Source organism: Microtus ochrogaster, chromosome 18 (genome assembly GCF_000317375.1).
Source record: "Microtus ochrogaster isolate Prairie Vole_2 chromosome 18, MicOch1.0, whole genome shotgun sequence".
NCBI lineage: Eukaryota > Metazoa > Chordata > Mammalia > Rodentia > Cricetidae > Microtus > Microtus ochrogaster.
This window is the reverse complement of record NC_022020.1, coordinates 11,055,221-11,064,566: the sequence shown is the minus strand read 5'-3', so window position 1 is coordinate 11,064,566 and position 9,346 is coordinate 11,055,221.

Here is a 9,346-nt window from a genome sequence, read left to right as displayed (position 1 = left end):
TGAAGAGTGAACAGCCAGCGTTTATTCATATCCAGCAAGCAACTGTCAAGCTTCTATTTAACATGTTAATTTATAAATCTTTGTTTGTTTATTCAAAATTTGCTACTTTACTTTATGCATATATATATATATTTTTCTTTTGTGACTGTGTTTTTTTTTGTGTGCCCCATTTTTCCATTTACAGTGTCTTATTTTATTTACTTATACTGAATAAATTTAGAAATCTCGTTATTAAGCATACCCATATTTTCAGATTTTGTCTTGTTTCATGTGGGGCTATGACCTTTAGACCTAACTTTGAGTTATTCCATTTTCTGATTTAATTTTTTAACTGTACAAAGTTACATGAGGGCATTTCCATGTATGTATGTAATATAGTTTGAGCATATTCTCCTCATGCTCTCTCAGGATCCCTTTTCTCCTTCCCTTTATTCCTGTGAGTTAGTCCCCTTTATTTCCTGGTTAGCTTGCTTCTTGTCATCAGCATGTCTATGCTTCAATGTCTCTATACTGTCTAGGGTCCAGAAATGAGAGGAAACATGACATTTCTCTTTCTGAGATTGATGGCTCATCTAAAATGACTGCCACCAGCCTCCTGCACATGTTTCTTTCTTCTTCATGGTTCTGAAAATGTCTGCTGTATATAAGAGCAACGTTTTCCTTATCCAGTTCTCTGTGGTTGGACATCTAAGTTGGTGCCATTATTTAGTTGCGAATAGTGCTGTATTAAACATTGAGGTCCCTTTTAAAATCAGCTACCTGTAAAGTTCTGTCTCATTTGGAGCACACTGGCATGATGCCGCTAGCGACGTATTGGAAGATGCTGGGATCACGGCTGCAGAGACAACTTTGATGAACCAGTCACCTTTATTTCTCACAATAAACAGATTCTCAAACACTCATCTACCCAGATCATTCCACAATAGGTAAAGTCATGTATTAGAGGTGAGTGAGTGCCTGGGCTCTCAACAGAGCAAGCATCTAATTGATGTAGGTGCTATAAATACCAATGTTAGTGACAAGGGGGCCTTTATACCCTCTGGCTTTATTACTCAATACCCCAATACCTTGGATCGGGTCTTATTTTTACTTATAGATGGAATGCCCAAATAAGTCCTATCCCTTCAGGACATCCCAAGTGTAGGTGACAGGTGCCAGGCGACAGACAGATGGTCTTGATAAAGTGCCCTCCATGCTTTGCTCATATCCACCTATTCAAACAATTAGCATATGCTTTTTTTTTTACTTCAGTGATGCCCAAGTTGCTTTACCCACCTAGGTGGTGGGTGGCCTGGGTTATTAGCTGGAAGCAGTTGGCATATAAATGTACAATCTCCCTTACAGTTTGTATGCTCCTGCGGTGGGCATGAGATTCACCAGCTTCCAGTTGTTCGTCAGGCAGCTTGAGCTTCGGTCGCCTGTGGTAACGGTTGGTACTGTGTTGTGACTTTCATCGGCTGCCTCCCCTTCTGCTTTTCTTTCCATGTCTTTCAGTGATTACCGTTCACAAAAATCATCCCAAATTCTGTCTTGTGGTCCAGCTCTGAGTAAACCTAGAATAAGACCACAGCCCCAATGAACTGAGAGGCTCAGACCTGCAATTGATCAGGGCATTTGTCTGAAAGGAATAGCTCACAAGTTGAATATGAAGGGGTTTTCCTGTGATGAAATGTGACATTTGCATCCTGGGTGGAAGCGCATGTGAGTCCTATTGAGAACAGAGTCTGGCATTCTGATGTTCTGGGGGCAGAATCTCTTTCCCCTGGGTTTGTATAAGAGAATCCCAAAGAATAGATTGAAATTGGGGTCACAGACTGAGTTATTCAGACTAGGGTATGTGGTCTGGGGTGTGTGGACTGGGGTACGCAGACTAGGTGCCAGATTAACAAAAGTCAGTCTCCTACGGTGTCAGAATTCATCTTATTTTATTTCAGATGCCAACGGTGTGGCAAGAAAGTGGCACCATTAAAGTTGTGCTCCACCACACTTGGCATTTCCATCCCGTTTGATCAATGGAATGTTCTTACTATTTTCAGCTTTTCCTCAAGGCGATGCACAGTGAGATTTAGATTGACGTGACTGACCTGGAGTGTGTGCACACCCTTCTCTCTGACATTCTTCCTGGGAATCTCCTAAGAGTAAACCTCGTTTGCTAAGCTAATTCTCTTGCACACCTTGAGTTCTAAGATTTAGGTCTCAAACTGAAGTAACATCTAATGTTGGCCAGGAAATACTCTAACCCAAAACACAAAGCGTCCCTAGATCCCCTCTGAGATGAAACCTCAGAAGCCTCCAGCACCAGTATCTCCAAAGACACTCAACTCCTACTCTTTCTTGAGAAATACTGATACGCTCTTGAACCCTGGCTCTCCCATGAGAAGCCCCTACACACTCTTGGATTTCTCTTTCTCTTGTTCTGAGCTCCTCTCCTTTTAACCCCCATTTTGAAACCTGTTGAAAAGTCTGCTGAACTCCAGCTCTGCTTCATACTAGTTCACCCTGAAATTCTTTGGTGAGGCAAAACCAAGCCTTCTGCTTTTGCTGGGTGGAGATCTTGGAAAAGCCTTGCTGGGCACTGTAGGAGGCAGCGGGGAACAGTGCTTCTGCTGCTGCCAGTGTTGACATCGTTGTGGGTTTGTCCATCATCTATATGAAGCATTGTTGGTGTGTTTCTTCAGTGGCTGTAGGTGCACTGTCATGCCCTTTGCTTGCATGTCTCTGTTTTCTCCCAGAGACTCATGTAATGCGCAATGAATGCCATTGACACCAGAGAGAGAAATCTCCTCAGGGCTATCCATACCTTACTCCTGAGGCATATGAAACAGTACACAGAGAGTTCTGAAGGGCATCATTATAAGGACTCTTCCACCAATAGTCTAAAATACCCTTTTGCCTCCAGGAGATCAACTTGAGACTGCTTTGAAGCCAAATGACTTGGGGTGCACCCAGAGGAATCTGTTTTATTAAACAGCACATCCTGGATCCAAAACACATCTCGTCTCTAAAAAGAATTCCTTCAGCTGTTGACAACATCATGGAGTGATACCTCATATATATATGAGGTATATATATACCTCATATATATACCTGCTCCTACACAGAGGTTCTGTGTGTGGTAGGAGGCAGAGCTGAAAGGGAGGAGCTACCCAGGTTCTTTGGAGCCCAGACAATTCCATCATAAGCCTCATACTAGACAGGTGAAGCTACTTGACATGCAGGTATAGGATGTGGTATTTGCTACGTTGGTTTGGTCCAGTCTCTCCTTGCTGTGTCTCTCTCTACTTCTCACTGTTGGAACTAGGATTTTTACTCTGGGCTGTTGTGTACTGACAACATGTAACTTGTGATTTTCCAATTCACAGACTTAGAGGGTTGCCTTGAGAGTGTCGTGCAGTTGGTGGACTGCTTAGTTAGCATACATAAAGACCTAGGTTCAATCCCCAGCCCACAGAAATTTAGCATAGAAGACACACCTGTAATCCCAGCATGTCGGAGGTGGAACCAGGAGGATCACAAATTCAAACTCATTCTTGGCTGCCTGGCAAGTTCCAGGGGAGCCTTGGGGTGGCTGGGAGAGAAGAGACTACCTTGGACCTTTGAGTGTGAGGACTGTTACTGACTGTGGACTTTTGTGGTACAATGCGATTGAAAGCCTGTTGCCCGCAGGTCCGAGACCCTCGTGGAAAAGCTGTTGTTGTTTTGCTAAATGGACGTGACAGACCCGCGGAATTATCCTCTACGAAACTTGTTCACACCAAGAGGTTAGTGCTGTGTTAGCTTTGCTCAGAGAATCCCTTCTCTGCAGTGGTCAATGGTGACTGCCAAGATTCATAGCTGGTGAAAGTACTGGGAATAAGGGGCTGGTGGAGTCTTAGCTGTAAATGGGATGCCTGCATCACTCCTTGGAGCTCAGGGAACATCAAAGAAGAGATGGAAAGAATGGACGAGCTGGAGGGGGTGGGGTTGGGGGAGTGCTATACAACTTCCAGACACAACATAGCCATTGACCTCCTGAACTCCAGCAGCTGTGATTACACTGACAAGATCTGGACAGGACTGGGTCTGTCAACAATCCATCTTGGAAGGGGGAGGTCCCCTCCCTCCCTCGCTTTGAGGATTTATATACACTTGATAGTTGATGGGGGAGGGGGAGATGTTTTCTTCAGTGGTGTAGTCACTGGTAAAGTGCCCACGCTCTTGGAAACAAACCTCACCTGTGCTCATACAGCCAAGCCTAATGAAAGACACTGGGACCTCCCTCCACCCACCATGAAGTAGAAAGGAGATTGGTGACAGAAGGACTGGGGTAGAGAGGGAAACGGGAGGAGGGCTAAATATGATGAAAACCATTATACACGTATATGAAAATACCATAATGAAACCCAATATTATGTATAATCAGTATACTTTAATAAGAGACATCAAAACCCAAACCAAGCAAACAGATAAGGACAGGCTATGGAGTGAGGTTGCAATGAAAGCATCCTCCTCTATGAGCTGGCCACCAGTCCACTGGGGCAGGGGCAGAATGGTCTGGTTTGAATGTGAAATGTCCCCAGGGATTTGTCACGTTGAGGAAAGCCCGATCATAATTTGAAGATGAGCCAGTACGAAGGGGAGCTGCCGTTTAGCAAAGGGTGTTTTTCACAGAGCTAAGAATGTCTGTTCACAGATGGAGACGCTGAGGGAAGAATTAAAGTGAGCCTGAGCGGATGACTGGGTCCTCAAAGGAAAACTGTACTCCATGGTCTTTACAACAGCAATAGGCAGGATTTGGGTCATTTACAACGTTATTCTCTTAAATGAATGCTAAGGAATTCCAATGAAATCCCGGGGTGGTTTCTGACAGCCACCTCACAGGCTTGCAGTTGCTGAGGTGAAAGTGCAGACAGCAGGGTTGTAGGAAGCTAGGGTACCTTCTCTGTCCACAAGGCTAATAGTCTCATCTGTGAAACTTCCAGAAAATGCCAGGGAGTAAGGGGAGGGTATTAAATACACTTTGGCCTTAAGTGTGGTTTATTGCTGTCGTAACGCTCTTGTTTACAGAAATATTTCATATAAAAGAAACACTGCCTCTTAAAAAGTTTAAATGCAAGCCTTATTATTGTACTTCTGAGTGTGGGGAGTGTGCTGGTGACGGCTGCTCTATGTGGTCACTAGGCAGTGTTGGGAAGAAGACGCCTACCAGTAGACACAGAATGAAAGGAAGCTAAAAAAAGAAAAATGAGAAGATATGTAAATATCGTGACAGTAAAATAATGATCTCCCTAAATATGAAATTAAAATAATAACTGGATTTGATACACTCTAATTATTTCTTCTCACCTAAAATCTCCCCAAACATATAATTTCAGGAAGAAATAGAGGCATATTCGTCATTTATTGTCGCAACTACAACTGTTCAGGAATTGCAAACTGTCTTAAAATAGTCAGCAGATGATGAAGCAAGGGACTAGCACCCATATCATCCCCAAGTGTTTACAGTGAAAGAAAGCACCTTGTCTCTAAACACTGCAAAAGCTGGGCATGAGAATTTAGAAAGCTTGGAAAACAGTGTAAGAAAAACGTGTTAAAGTAGGTACATTTTGGTCAGAATGTGTTTGTGTAAATACAGCTAAAAGGAAGGGAATGTAGAGAATCAAAAAAAAATTATTCATCATTTTAAAGTATTTGGTGGATGGTTGGATGATCTCCTTGACCTTTGTCCTAACAAATAAGGAGCAATCTGGAGGCAGTGGCAGACTGAGCTTCATGGATGTGAGAGCTGTATTGTGGCTACTCCAGGGAAATATGCAGTGGGCCTCCAGACACCAGAACTATCCCAAGGGCTGGGCTTATTAAACATTTGGGGAAGGGTACTAAGAGACTGTAATTTTTTTTTTTTCGAGACAGGGTTTCTCTGTGGTTTTGGAGCCTGTCCTGGAACTAGCTCTTGTAGACCAGGCTGGTCTCGAACTCACAGAGATCCACCTACCTCTGCCTCCCGAGTGCTGGAATTAAAGGTGTGCGCCACCACCGCCTGGCTGAGACTGTAATATTTTTAAGGTTCTACTAAAGTCATGCAAGTTGTACCTTGGTTGTCAACCAAATCTTGGCATGAATTCAGAAATAAATGGTATAAATGAAAACATCTACTCAATATAGAAGTGTGATTTTTGAAGATATATAATTAAAATTCTGTTAGCACATTACATTGAGTGAAATAGGACAGTGAAGTCTTTATACATAATGTTGAACAGATGTCCAGAGGAACTTATATCAAGAATATCAAGAATACTTTTTCTGTAAAATTTTTTGTGCAAACATAGTGCATCCAACAACATTCATGGAAGAGGTAAACAACACACAAGGACACTTCTGGAGGTATATATCAAAATCAACTGAGCGTGTCATTTGGTTCATATTCAACAATAAGGAATTTGTGGCACACCTTTTCAGAAAGCCACATGTTGTAGTATGGTTTATTTTCAAACCACACACGAATAGTATTATGTTTCTATTTGCTTCTTTATCCTTTGGTTGAAAAAAAACATGTTGGTTTAGGATTCAGCCTGGTTTATGAACCTAAAATTTATCTATTTATTTGTGAGAGGATTCCATGTCATTCCTTTATTGGTGGGATAACACTTGTGATTCAGATTAAATCATGAAAGAGAGGAGCAAAATCCTTCCCAAAGGCCATTCATGAACAAATGCCTTTCAAGGATGCAATGATTTTTTTTAAAAAAAAACTATTGTAGAATGAGGGGCTAAACAAAATACTGTTGTATAGTCCTGAAAGTAGTTTGATCTGAAGTTAAGTTTCCTAGGAAAATGGGAGATAATTTCTCCATTTAAAATTTTATTTTCCCAGGTCTTATATAACTAATGAAAGCTAATCACATTTATTAAAGGTGGCCATATTGTCACTTGTTAGACGCCCCCTCCAAAATTTTTGGAATTCAGCAGATACCTAAGTAACGATAGACAGGAATCTTTAACATAACATTAAGACAATGAATACACTTTCTGTAGCCATAGACCTTTCCTTTGGATGAAGTAAATATGTAAGTAAAAATATATTAGTTTTATATGTTCAAATTTCCAAAGTGAGGCATCCCAATTATATTTCAACAAATACCTTTTGAGTTTATTTCTTAAAAATGGCATATTGGGAGGAGGAGAGGGAGTAGAAATTGGGATTGGTATGTAAAATGAAAAAAAAGATTGCTTAAGAAAAAGAAAGAAAAAGAAAAGAAAAAATGCCATATCCTCAGTGTATTAACCTAAATGTTAGAAGAAAACAGAAGACTCCCCCTGAGCGACTTTATTTATACCTCTACATTTTAGCTTACTTCCAGTTAGCAAAATTTTACATGCATTCTACAGCTGAAATTAGACACACTGTGACGTTTACAATAGTCAGTGCACCTGCTCTTATGTAGAACAAAGTAGCTCATCAACAAGCTGGGCTCATCAATCACTCCTAGGTCTTTGACACATGCTGGAAGTTATATACAGATGGTGTGATTCTGTAGCAATGGAGAAATGAGTAGTAAAAGAAAAACAAATCTTTAAAAGTTGCATGTAATTCACTACTCCAGGGCCATCGTTTTCTCTCTCTTTATTTTGCCATATCCCATTTCACTTTAGTGCCCTTATTTTAACATTGAGTTTAAAAACAAGAAAAGATTCCTCTACCTTGCCATAGTAAATGTACCTGTCTCTTAGAAGGCTTTGGTTCTTCTGAGAGATTTTAACTCAGGTAACACCACATGTCAAACACACAGAAACAACACATCATAAATAGCACATAACTAAATTTCAAAGCTAGAAAAATATATCATACCATAGCTTGTAAACTGTCTTTAAGTCAGAACACTTAGAAGTCGAGAGATTATTGACAGATCAAATGAAGAATTTCTAAGTCGTGTGCACGAAAATCTTAGTTAAGGAGTGCATTTGTCTAGCCACTTTCATTCTTCCCAAAACAGCATCTGCTTTGGGAAAGGGTCCTGGATGATCACTCCCCGTGACAGCAGAGGACTATCCGAAGAGAAGCACCAGTCTCAATTATGTCTAATAGTAGGGTATTCCTTTACTGAACAAACAATTCTGCTCTAACATCCCACTCAAGACAGTTTTATGTTCCAAAACCAAACAGGTTTTTTCCCCCTCAGATCCCCTTAAAATATTACCCTAAAGCTTAGCCACACTGCAGGCTCCCCTCCCTCCACCCCACCCACAGCTCAGCCTTAGAAAACTATTTTATCTTTGAAACTGTGCCCTAAAGAGATGCACAGGAGCAAGTGTCACTTCCTGCTTAGACTGCAGGTTTAATACCGCCCCATCTGCTTACTGAGGAGGTGACTCAACACCAGTGATGGCAGCCGCATCATGGTCACTTGCTTTGGTCTAAGGTAAACTTGGCAACTTTCCTTTATTATTAATTCACTACAGCGGCAAAGAGAAAAAAATGAGCATTTGCCCTACAACCTCCCCAGTAAGCAACACTCTTCAAAGTCATACCCATGAAATATAACTGGAACCTGAAACACCACACTGTGAAACACAACCAGAGCCTGAAACACCACACTGTGAAACACAACCAGAGCCTGAAACACCACACTGTGAAACACAAACGGAAGCTGGGAAGTCCTTGACTCCACCGGAGGCTTAATGAACTCAGTTTGGGCTAAATAAGTCTCACCCTATTGCTACTGTCTGTGGATTTCCTTCTGGGACATTATTTCTTAATTTGAAAATTATTCCATTAAGTATATGGATGTGGTCAAGGTAAGGATAACTGGGGTCTTCTACATTTAACTATGTGGTTACAATTTCATTAGCCTTGGCCTGAATCTGTGGGAGGGTTTTTAATTTGGATTACCCGTGAAACAGACAAGGTATATGGGAAGAAAATGTCAGCCTCTCCTCACCTAAGCGAGCATAGCCACACAGAGAAATCTTTTCGGTTACTTTCTGAACAGCAAGAAGAATTCCTCCAGTTGCCACTTAAAGTCAATGCTTTTACACAACCACATTTTATTCATGCAACATGCTGGTGATACCCTACAGGGCACACATATTAAACAAATAAACAAACAAAACCAACCCTGTAGACCACATAGCCACAAATAAGACTGAGCCTCAAGTTCACTGTCCTTATTTCATCAGTGTTAATATAAGAAAGTTTCCCAATGCGAGGGAGCACTCTGCTTCATGCAATGTTTCCATTAGTCTCACTGTGGCTCCTCATCTCGCTCCACAGGTCTCCTATAACCTTCTCTGCGTCATAAATTGCACTCTTAGATTTGGGGGGCAGGAGCTGAATGTCAGTCACCACGATGGTGGTGAACACTACTCG